A 12,753-nucleotide genomic window follows, 5' to 3' on the forward strand; every position below is an offset into this window, starting at 1 on the left:
TTTGTAAGTAAATAAACATGGGGTAGTGGGTGAGGAGAGTGTATGGTGGTCTTCAGGCTATTAACGGGTAGCAATGTCTTTCTTTTTCTTCCGTTAAATGGTATAATTCTACTTCTTTGCTGCCTGAAGCTAGATTGGCTTTAGCCAATGGTTAATGGAAGCTTTAAGAGTTAGTGTGTGTTTCCTCATATTCTCTTTTTTTCTCTGCCTTCACAATGGGCAATGTTCCAGATAAAGGCTACTCCATCAACATAGGTTCTAGCATTAGACAATAACAACAATGATACAACACAGCTCCCAACTCATTCTTGATGAATACATGAATGAGAATTAAACCTTGGTTATTTTAAGCTACTGAGACGTAGAGGTTATTTGTCACTGCAGCATAACCTAGCCTATTTTGACTGATGTAGGGAAAAGTAATTCAGTACAAAGGAATTTTGAATAAAGAGGGTTTATGTGACTTTCAAAATCACATAAATGATCAAGGTTAAAATTGGAGCTCCATTACTGACCTATGATCCTTCAAATTGAAACCTGAGTGATTGGCTTTACATGAAAAAGTCATATATTTTTCTAAATAGGAAACATGATTTTAAGTTTAAAAAGCTCACCTTACTTTGTGAAATAAAAGAATGCTATATGCATGAATAAGTCTTAAATTGCCACAATTATAAAATTGTCACTCTTGAGTAAATAATAATGCCACTAATAGCAACTTCCTTTCTACCAGGTAAGTTTCCTAACTTTATGCTTGAAAATAAAGCTGATTATTTGCTCAATAAAATGCTTAACCTTTGGGCATAAGTTTTGCTTAATCATATAAATTAGATATGATTTTACTAAGGCTATTTTCAAATAAAAATATAAAATGAAAAACAAATATATATATATATATATATATATATATATATATAATGTTTCATATTTTTAAATGAAAACACTTTCTGGCCAAAAGATTACTTTGATCATGTTTCAAAATGCAAAACAAAATCTGTTAAAAAAAATTATATATAATTAGGTAAAATGAGAATTAAAAGGCACAAGCTTATATTTCTCAAATATTTAAACTCTGCCTCAAGAAAAATGTCATTCAATCCATATAGGTCAGATTGGCACTGAAATATTTCTTAGTGACTAAACAACAAAAAAATAATTTTGAACTAAGCACAAGCCTATAGACATCATTTTAATTCAAGAACAAGTAAATGTATTGTTAAAAGCCTAAAATCCCTCATCCAGCACATATGTACAGTCCAGAACAAAGGAATATGTTTTGAGGTTTCTTTAGTAATATTCATAGAGTACTTTTTCAAACTACCTGTGGAGTCAGTGAAAAGTACAACACGATTTGTCACAAGTTGTGCCAGACCAGGCTGTAGCCAGGAGAAAAATGAAGGGAGAAAGAAACAGATTAATATGTTTCAGGTGCTACAGTGTTATTCATATTTAGGTCAGGACAACCAAGTCCAAATCACTGTAAGGAAACAAAGACAGAGGATTTTAATAGAAATTTAAATTTCAAACAAATTAACACTGGTTAGATGTGTTATTCTGACCTGCACTGGACCACAGTTTAATCTCTAGATGCTCTACAGTTTATATAAATAGGGTGTTAGTTTTACTTTCCTCTATCCTGACGAGGTTCTGGGATCTAGAGTGTGAATATATTTGTTTATTGATCACAAAAGGTTTTTAAAGATAGCACAACCAAATTCAAATCTAGTGGGCCCATCACATGTAAGACTTTAGATCTCACCTTAAATATCCCTCCAACGTGTCCCACTTAAACACACAGCTTTACTTATAGTATATCTGAAAATACTTCTCTACTCAGTGCTGGTGAACACTGAGAATGAATTACTGGCTATATACACAAGCACAGCTGTAAATATGCCCTTTATATTGGGCATGATTTGGAGGAAAAACCATCCTAGACAGATGTCTGCTCCATGGTTTATAATAATATGTGATACAATCCGCACTTTTTACAGTCAAACCCTTGAAAACTGGGAGACAGACAAAGAAACTCAAACGTGAAGAGCATTCATTAAAAGATGTAAATAGCCAAGATCTGTGCTGTTTTGTCTCAATCTTCTTTATCCTGTTGAAAACAGGAAAGCCTCCTGTCACGCAGGCTCCAGGATTCTCAGGGCCCAATAAAGGTTAGTGACATTTTCAATTCATGTTTGTTTTCATTCTTCTAATCATGAACCCTGTGCCAGCCTGAGAAACCAGCTGAGCATAATCCATAACCTTTTGCAAGTGAAACATTAACTCACAGCCTGTTCTGATGTCTTTTTAATGTAACAACAAAAGCAAAAACAACCATAATATACACAATTTAAAAAAAAAGTAGTCAAATAATAAAGTTGGTTGAAACTTTCACAGGACAAAGTTCCACCTACTTTAACAGGCAAATATCATTCACTAACACTAACTCCAGCCTAAATCAAGGACAAATAGAAGTACAACAACCAGAGGAACATCCAAATAGATAATCGAGAAGAAATTTTTAAAAATTCAATTTTCCTGTCAATTACCAATACGATAGCTATGATACAATAGGAATGTACTACAGAAAATACTTTCTTAATCCATTATTAGTACAGTTAAATGGACGAGTTTCTAAACTGATCAGAAATATACCACTGCTTCGTCTTCTTTAATACCCATACCCACTGCCTTATAGGGGGCTCAGCAACATGGACTATTAGATTCTATATAAATTACAAAATAGAATATGGGTCCTAATCATTTCACTGATGTTAATAATTTACCAACCTGAAATTGGGTCTTCAAAACCATCTTCTGAGAGAGAATGAACATAATTTCTGCTGGAGAGTACACTACTAACCAAGGATCTGCAAATCTGGCTTTGCCATCCCATTTGTGACTCTTTGAATCAGGAAATTAAATGGAACGAATGCCAACAACTTAAGGAAACTGAAGAAGCAGCTAATAAGCAGAATTCAACCGAATTACACAACGGGGAGGCACTGGACCTAAAGAGTCAGCTCTAGTATATGGACAATATAAGACCAGCATTTATGCCAAGAAGTGCTAATTTCTACTCTGGATCAAGAAAATATAGTCTCTGAAGGTAGTATACAGAACAAGACATGATTTCTTCATCAGAGATGACTACCTTGGCAGGCCAAGGGGAGTCTTCTGAAAGTATAAAATCAAGAAACATACAGACTGTGAAGGTTTATATTCTTCATTTCTACATCTTCAACGTGCACAGACATAGCATCAGAGGCTGAAAATAATCCAGTGAATAGAACACAACCCAGTTTGAAGGAATCAGGAGAAGGGCAGAAATGGAGCAGGGATCTTGGTCTTTATTAACTCTGATTTCATTAGCTCTAATTGCCTCATTATTATAAACATTATTATATTCATATTTGTTTCATCTCAAACTAATTTAATTGATAGAATTCTGTGTCCTTGCTATCATATGATACAATTAGCTCTCATTAGTTCACATTTCACTCATCTTCTCCTGACTGATTGCACTCCATACTAACGCTCACTAATATCAATATGTAATGTAATCAGTCAGGAGTAAAACGTGGTTACAGTGTCTCTAAAACGATCACACTTATCATTCTGATTGTCTTCAAAGTACCAATATCCCTTCTAGAATTTCTGTCTTAATAATGTCAAATTTGCTGTTAATAATAAAAAATTTTACCATACTTATTGACACATTGATTAACCATTTAAGTAATTCAAGAGAGCAGGTTATTAATAAATTTAAAAAGACAAACTGTCATTTGGTTATGTAGCCTTTAAATCACAGCAAATGAAACATCGATTATTTCTTTTGTTTCCTTCTGAATCATAAGGTTTTCCTTTCCTCTTCCTAATCTTTCTGATGTTGCTGCTGTTCGGATCCTTCTGTCGCCATGTGGAGAGCTTCAGGAAAGCAAGAACCTGCAGCTGATGCTTTCCATGGGATTTTAAGAGGTCCCTCAAATTGTGCTACTATTAATTTGCCCTTTGAGTGTCTACAGCAGGGAGTCATAAAGACAGAACCAAAGCACAGAGATTTGTCTGATTATTACATCAGAAATGCTAAAGACGAAAAGGGAAGAAGAGGGCAAAAGGCTTTTTGTAATGAATTTTATAAAACCCATTGGCTTTCAGTGGAGCCCATTTGGAAATGCCTTGCTACACTACTCAAATAAAATACACAGAGACCTTACATTCTCCTTCTGGACTATTTTAGCAGTATTACTTAGAATGTAAACTTGTACATACACTTATAAATAAAACACTTGTTGTCCTTTTTTTCCTCCACCAAGAATTATACCCTATGTTTTCCTACTAAACTATGAATCATTCTGAGAGAAATAATGGCACAACAAACTCAACTGTATTATCCCTCTGAGCAAAGCTCCTCAACAATACATGTATTTAACATTCTTTTCAACTGGTCTTGAGCAAGATCATAGGTTTTAAAAAAGAAAAAAAAAAAAAAAAACACTGAATGCCAGAAAATTTCAAGCAGCAGATGGCTTAATGGTTTTTGATTTTTGAAAAGTTTGAAACAAAAATCATTTAAAGTAAATTTTAAAAAAAGAGGATGTATCTGCATTACTTTTGCCAAGCTAAATCCTACCTCAAATAATGGCAGAAGACATTTAAATACCAGAGTTGCTATAATAATCCTTGTTTGAATCATGGTTTCCATGAACTGGGTTAAGCCTTTAGACGGAAACTAATTGCTACAAACACTAATTTTCAAGTCCCTTTTGTTTCCCTTTGCAGGCACCTCTGGACACAGAAGGTACCCAATTAGCAGAATTCATGGTCCTGATTGTGTATTGTGGGGCTAGTGTGTGAGCTGTATAAACACTGTTGATTACTATTCCTCTGTAATGGCTGATTTTTTGATTGCTTAATAAGGCCATCTATTCTGCATCAGGGCCTGGCAAAGCAGTTGGTAAAATCAGTTAGGTCACTTTTTTTCTGGTCCGAGTAGCAGGAGGAGTCTGTGATGGTAGCAGTTGACTAAAAACATAATTACAGGCTATTTAATCGCATCTGTTTCCCCACTTAACATTGTTTGTTCAAGTTAGACATAGTTAAGTAAATCAAAAGGACAATAACTGCAAAAACACGAAAAAATTACTATTACATGGTTAAAACTCTAGGGTTTGGTGTAATTACAGAAAACATAGCTTGCAGTGATTTTTTTTAAGGTACTAATTTTTATTAGCTCTATACACACATTTTGCTTATTTGATTGTTGCTAGTTTTTTAGGATCTTTTTTTTTTTTTTTAAGATTCCATGTTATGTAAATAACTATTTGTCTGGCTGGACTGATTTCATGTGAAGGGTCCTACAGGGATGATATTGTTTATTATGATGATTTTATGTGCTCATTCAGTGTTATAATTAGCAGTCAAGTAACTCCTATCCTGTTTTGTGATTAATAACTAATCCCATAAACATACCTTTTACTACATAGGATTGTCTAATGGATGAGTCCAAGTGAGTGTCGTACCCAAGGGCACCGCCATTCACTCTGAGCTGCCCCTTTCCTCCCTCTGAGTACCATACCTGTAATTTATCAATAATGCAAAACTGCTCTACAATCAAAGGGATGAAACTGAAAGGCACCCAGATGGCAGGAGCTGCCAACAGGCATCGAGCCCATGTTCCGATGCCGCTGAGCAAATCACTGAATCCAGCAAGGATGGTGAATCAATATCAGGTCAGATGAAACGAGAAACGGCTGCTCTCAGAAATGTACACTGTGCTCAGTACTACACATAGCATGTTTGTAAGACGACTTACAGCCACATAAGGCAGGTACTTTATTAAGCAGTCCACTGGATCTGTTTTAGAATAACTGCCTTTTGTGAGTGGACACAACAGAGAAAGCTGCCTCTTGCAGCCACCCACCAAGACTGCTACAATCTGATGCTTAGCAGAGAAGGACTTATAACAGAACTCCCAGGTTATCTGAAAAGGATGCAACGAAACAGCTCTCTGCAGGGCCCTTAGGAAAGGAGGGTCATCTCCCTCCAAGTGCAATTGTCTTTTTCAAAGATGTTTCTCAGGACAAGGAGATCACAGTTTTAATACTGATTTTAAATGAAGCAAGTGTGCTAAGACATTATTTATATGAGTTCTTGATCTATACCACCAGCCTGACTAACCTAAATATATCCAACATGGCAAATACACAACTTAAACTGATTTTAGGATTGTGCATAGTTTTAAGGTTTCTAATGATCTTTCAATGTATTTAATTATATAAAAGTATCCTGAAGATAACTGGCACAGAGCACAATTACCATATTAATACAATCTTTCACTGATTCAACAGTTCATATAGTTATAGTGCCATCCTATGGGGCAGCATGCTCAGCTATTAGCCATTACTTGTTCCATGTAAAAATGTTTACTGAAGGCTTGCAGCATATCTGGAACTGTGCTGAGCAGGTATTGAGGTTTATAAGGACAGAACATTGAAGAAGGCACCATCCCTGACTTCAGGGAGCATACAATCCAGTGATAGAGACGAATAAATAAGCAATCATTGCAATCTGAGATGAGGTCTTTGAAGGAAGCAGAAAATGCCCTGCAATGGGATGACTAGGGAAATTTGATTCAGAGAAGGCCTGTAAGGTGATCCCTTTTTAGCTGAAACTTCAGAGACGAGAAGGAGCTGGCCATGTGAAGACCAGAACCTGGTGGATGGTGGGGACACAGAGAATTCCAGGAAGACCAATGACACGTGCACAGGCCCCAAAGTGGGAAAGATATCTCAGGTCCAAGAGATCAGAAGAAGTTATTTTACGGTTGGTAAGAAGAGAGGATCATGAGATGAGAAAGGAGAGGTGGGCAGAAGACCAGCAAGTCCAAATAAGTCAAGGTAAGGTGTCTGGCAAAAATCTCTAAGTAAGAGAGCATCATGGTTTGATTGAGATATTAGATTTTTAAAGGGTAACTATTCTGCGAGAGAACAGTCAGAAGGGACAAGATTAGAGTTGGTGGGAACAGGTGGAAAGTTGTAGTTATTCAGGCAAGAGCAGATGATACCTAAAATCGGGTGCAGAGTGTGGTTATGGAGAGAACGAGAGGGCGGATTGTGAGGATGGGAAGAGGTGAACACATCGGAGAAATATTTTGAAGGTAAAATGAATGTGTGTGCATCTTGTCTTTCCAACTAGATCAGAACCTCTTAGAGAACAGAAACCATCTTTAGAGTTTCTATATACCCCATCTGTACATTATAAGCTCTTTGAAAACAGTTTTTGAAGTAACTGATTTGTCTGAAGTGCCAGACATGCAGCTGGAACTGGGACTCTCGCCTTCTGATTTCTACCTCCCTAGCCTTTCCATCGGAGAAGGCAATGGCACCCCACTCCAATACTCTTGCCTGGAAAATCCCATGGACAGAGGAGCCTGGTAGGCTGCAGTCCATGGGGTCGCGAAGAGTCGGACATGACTGAGCGACTTCACTTTCACTTTTCACTTTTATGCATTGGAGAAGGAAATGGCAACCCACTCCAGTGTTCTTGCCTGGAGAATCCCAGGGATGGGGTCACACAGAGTCGGACACAACTGAAGTGACTCAGCAGTAGCAGCAGCCTTTCCATCCCTGAAACCAGCTAGTCTGCCCTGAAGAGAACTTAATGTTGTTAGAACAGGAAATGTGCTAGGGCCTGAGGCATCGCAGCCACAGTCCAACGGGAAGAAACAGTGTCTTAATGGGACAAAGCCCCAGTAAGGTGGCCAGCAGTCCAACACCTCTCACCCAGGGGCACACACAGACCAGCACCAACAGCTGATAGCACCCCATCATATGAGGCAGGTCACACCCAAGGGAGGGCTGCCTACTCAGCCAGACTCTTGCTGGCAGAGTGATCCCTGTGATTCTTTGGTCCTCATCCCAGGAGATCAAAGCTTAGACCTGAAGACAATGCTATCAAGTTTCTGATTTACTTCTTCCTCTTGTCATAATTAATCGGAAATTGGGGTGACCCTGAGGAGCCACTGTGTAAAGAAACATAAAGGAAAGGCAGGAATTCACTCAACAAATATTTATTGAACACATTCTACGGCCAGGCACTAGTCTAAGTGCAAGGGTGGGTCAACAAACAAACATCTCTGACTTCAAGGAGCTTATATCCTGGTAAGGGATACACAAGAAAAACAAACTAAATAACATATTAGATGAGAAAGAAATGTATGCTATGAAAAAAGATAACAAACCAGGAAGTGGTGGATGGCTCAATTTGTCTGGAACATAGGATTTAAAGTAGAAAAATAGAGAAGATAAGATTGAAGGAAGAGAGTGAAGGAATGCAAATTTGCCAAGAAGAGATCTAGTGAACTGTGAAAATACAGAGGAGCAAAGGTCACAATGATAGCAATGAAGAGACTTGGTTGGGATTGAAGAGCAAGAGAGGAATAGAATGTATAATTCTGACACTGGAGCTGCAGGGGGCACTGACTCTTTGATTTTTACAAGGCGGTGAGATGCAGGGATGAGCTCTCAGCAACTTAGGACTCTGCCATCCTCTTCTCTCTTCCCACTATTGTGATTCCAGCACTCCCAGACCATCCTGCCTCCCCATGATACATGGTGGTTCTTCTAGAGAGGGCTTCAGATTGAAGCCTTAGTGGCAGTGCAAATCTGAGTGACAGGTAAGACTGAGGAGTGACTCACCTTGTTAGCATATGAAGTATCTACAGTAATGAGTTCTCAGGAGCTAATCATCAGCCATGTTCAGACGGGCTAAGTATTTACACACATCATCAAATTTAACCCTCTCAACAACCCTGTAATGTAGGTATCAGCCCCACACAACAGATGTAAAGACCCAAGGTTACACAGCTGGAAAGGATTTCAACCTGTGTGCATCTCACTCCAAAGCCAGTATCCTTTCTATTTTGCCACACATCCTCCTAGGACAGGCTCAGCACGAGTAAACAAAAAAGTGAGGGGAAGTCAGAGGGCAGGTTGGGAGTGGGGAGATGGAGAGACAAGTACCATTGTCCACAGTTAAGAACTCTCACTGTGGTCAAGAGGGCTGGGGCTGGTGCTTCCATAAGATGTGCTGAACTCGGAGGGTTGGCAGAGTTGATAATGCAGATGCTGAAGTTTCCAAGGATGATGTCATTAGGTAGTATCAGCCTAAATTCCTATGCAGAGCCCATTTATGTGTGTGTCTGCATCTAAGTGTACACATATACACATTTACACACAAGTGTAAGTGAGGCAGAAGACAGACACATAGACAAACAGATATTAGCACTGCTAGAGTTGAAATGAGATCTGTGAGCTAGGTACTCAAGTTCTCCATGACTGAGTATAGAAAAGTGAATGTCAGGGGTGTATTATGCTTCGGTTTTGAAAGTTACTCAAGAAATTCCAGAGGGGTATATATAAAAACTCCAACTATTAATAAATAATACATGTTGTGGAAGAGGTAAGCAAGAATAAAGCCTATTTGCTACTGAAGACATCAGCAAAAGTGTGTATTTTAAATATTCTCAAGCAAGAGAGATCAAACCAGTCAATCCTAAAGGAAATCAACCCTAAAAACTCATTGGAAGTATTGATGCTGAAGCTCCAATATTTTGGCCACCTGATGCAGACAGTCCACTCACTGGAAAAGACCCTGATGCTGAGAAAGATTGAGGGCAGGAGGAGAAGGGGATGACAGAGTACAAGATGGCTCACCAATTCAATGGACATGAGTTTGAGCAAGCTCTGGGAGATGGTGAAAGACAGAGAAGCCTGGTGTGCTGCAGTCCCTGGGGTCGCAGAGCCAACTGAGTGACTGAACAACAACCAACGGGTAGGAAAGCTGATGCTATTCTCTGATACTGGAAGTCACTGACCAGAGTCTCAGCATGACAGATCCCAGGAACACAAAGGCAGCTCTGGACAAAGTCACAGAGAGTCTCAAATCCTCTTGATCTAGCCTCTTGATTAGAGAATAGATCCTCTTGATCAGAGAATCCTCAAATCCTCTTGATCAATCCTCTTGATCAGAAAATAGATCTTTCTGGAGAAGGATGACTTCCTCAGTGGCTGTGAAAGTGTGGTTCTCAGACTGGAAGCAAGAGCATCCCCTATACCTTGTTGATACTGCAGAGCCTCGGAGTCCACCCCAGGTCTTCCTTATCTGACTCTAGGAGTGGACCTCAATGATCTGGTCTATAGAGACCTCCAGGTGAACCTGGTATACGCTGAAGCTGAAGAACCACTGATTATAATCATTCCACAATATATGCAAATCAAACCATTGTGCCGTACACCTTAAACTTACACAGTGATGTATGTCAATTATTTCTCAATAAAACTGGAGAGGAAAAGAAAAACAGCATCTAAGATTAAAACTTCCCTCCAAATCAGGAAACAATCTGGAGGCAAGAAAGAGGGAGAGATACTGAACCAGAAATCAGAATTTACTTACAGAAACAATGGGCCCCTCTGTAAGTACATTGTTTTCAACAATTAAACCCTTCTACTAAGACTGTGTTTGGTGAAAACATCAAAAATCACTTTCTTAAGTCACCAGATAACAGCCCCAAAGAATGTACAAGATTATAGGTGTTATGAACTGTGTTTAATTTTATTGGATCAGTTTTTAGGCAAAAAATGAAACCTAAAATCTTTAACCATATAATGATCACATAATGTTGCATTTTGTTCTGCAGGAGAGGCTTCAGGTGCAAGGAGCACCAGCAGCCTAGGAGAACATGTTGGCAAGTGGACATGTGTACTAGATGGCAACATGGGGACAAAGACATGGATGTAAGGGTCAGTAGAGGCAACTGAGTCACTGCCATAGAATAGTAGTCCTTTCAATCAGTACTATCAACTATCCCATCCAATTATGACATCGATCATCCCCACTTCCTCTAGAGCAAGGGTCCCCGATCTCTGGGCCACAGACTGGTACCCCATCAGATCAGCAGCAGCATTTGATTAGAAATAAAGTGCACAACAAACATAATGTCCTTGAATCACCCTGAAACCACCCCCCACAACCCCAGTCCATGGAAAGATTGACTTGTATGAGATCAGTCCCTCGTACCAAAAAGGTTGGGGACCGCTACTCTAGAGAGCAACCATGGGTTTGACTCAGCCATGGTAAAATAATTAATGCCTGTGATGATGACACCACTTCCTCAAGGAAAGGCTAAGTTGTATTCAGCACGCTCTTTAAGTTGACCTGTCTGACTCTGCGACCCCGTGGACTGTAGCCCGCCAGGCTCTGTCCATGGGATTCTCCAGGCAAGAATACTGGAATGGCTTACCATGCCCTTCTCCATGGAATCTTCCCGACTCAGGAAGGTCTCACATCTCTTGGTTCTCCCACACTGCAAGTGGATTCTTTACTGCCTGAGCCACCAGGAAAGCCCCTTAAGATGACCATTTCCATAAAATGCTTTTAAGTGATGCTTAAGAAATAAACTTACCCAGAAAAATATAAGACAAAAAATGTGTTTCTCAGCAATGCCAGATAAATGAAATCTTTTGTCACTTCTTTCTAATCCTATAGTAAGAAGGCACAGTGGAAAGAATACTGGGAAGGAATTTGAGGCCCGGCAACTAGCTGTGACACCAACAGACTGTGACCGGGAGAAAGTTGCCAAGCACATGGACTGTAACTTATCTGGGTAGTTTGCTCGTTTACTGAAGGAGGGGGATTAGGTAAGCTCTAATGTCACTGACAGCTTCAAAAACCCTAAACTATTATATGAGTTTACACTTTAGTCTCATCCTTAGACCAGAAATTTCTTCCCTTAAAACTATCTCACACCTTACTTATAGTTTCCTTTGTAGTGCAAAAGCTTTTAAGTTTCATTAGGTCCCATTTGTGCAACTCCTGCAGCTCAATTCCAGAAAAATAAATGACCCAATCAAAAAATGGGCCAAAGATCTAAACAGACATTTCTCCAAAGAAGACATACAGATGGCTAACAAACACATGAAAAGATGCTCAACATCACTCATTATCAGAGAAATGCAAATCAAAACCACCATGAGGTACCATTACACGCCAGTCAGGATGGCTGCTATCCAAAAGTCTACAAGCAATAAATGCTGGAGAGGGTGTGGAGAAAAGGGAACCCTCTTACACTGTTGGTGGGAATGCAAACTAGTACAGCCGCTATGGAAAGCAGTGTGGAGATTTCTTAAAAAACTGGAAATAGAACTGCCATATGACCCAGCAATCCCACTTCTGGGCATACACACTGAGGAAACCAGATCTGAAAGAGACACGTGCACCCCAATGTTCATCGCAGCACTGTTTATAATAGCCAGGACATGGAAGCAACCTAGATGCCCATCAGCAGATGAATGGATAAGGAAGCTGTGGTACATATACACCATGGAATATTACTCAGCCATTAAAAAGAATTCATTTGAACCAGTCCTAATGAGATGGATGAAGCTGGAGCCCATTATACAGAGTGAAGTAAGCCAGAAAGATAAAGAACATTACAGCATACTAACACATACATATGGAATTTAGAAAGGTGATAACGATAACCCTATATGCAAAACAGAAAAAGAGACACAGAAATACAGAACAGACTTTTGAACTTTGTGGGAGAATGTGAAGGTGGGATATTTCAAAAGAACAGCATGTATACTATCTATGGTGAAACAGATCACCAGCCCAGGTGGGATGCATGAGACAAGTGCTCCGGCCTGGTGCACTGGGAAGACCCAGAGGAATCGGGCGGAGAGGGAGGTGGGAGGGGGG

This window comes from Cervus canadensis, chromosome 17 (assembly GCF_019320065.1).
Source record: "Cervus canadensis isolate Bull #8, Minnesota chromosome 17, ASM1932006v1, whole genome shotgun sequence".
NCBI lineage: Eukaryota > Metazoa > Chordata > Mammalia > Artiodactyla > Cervidae > Cervus > Cervus canadensis.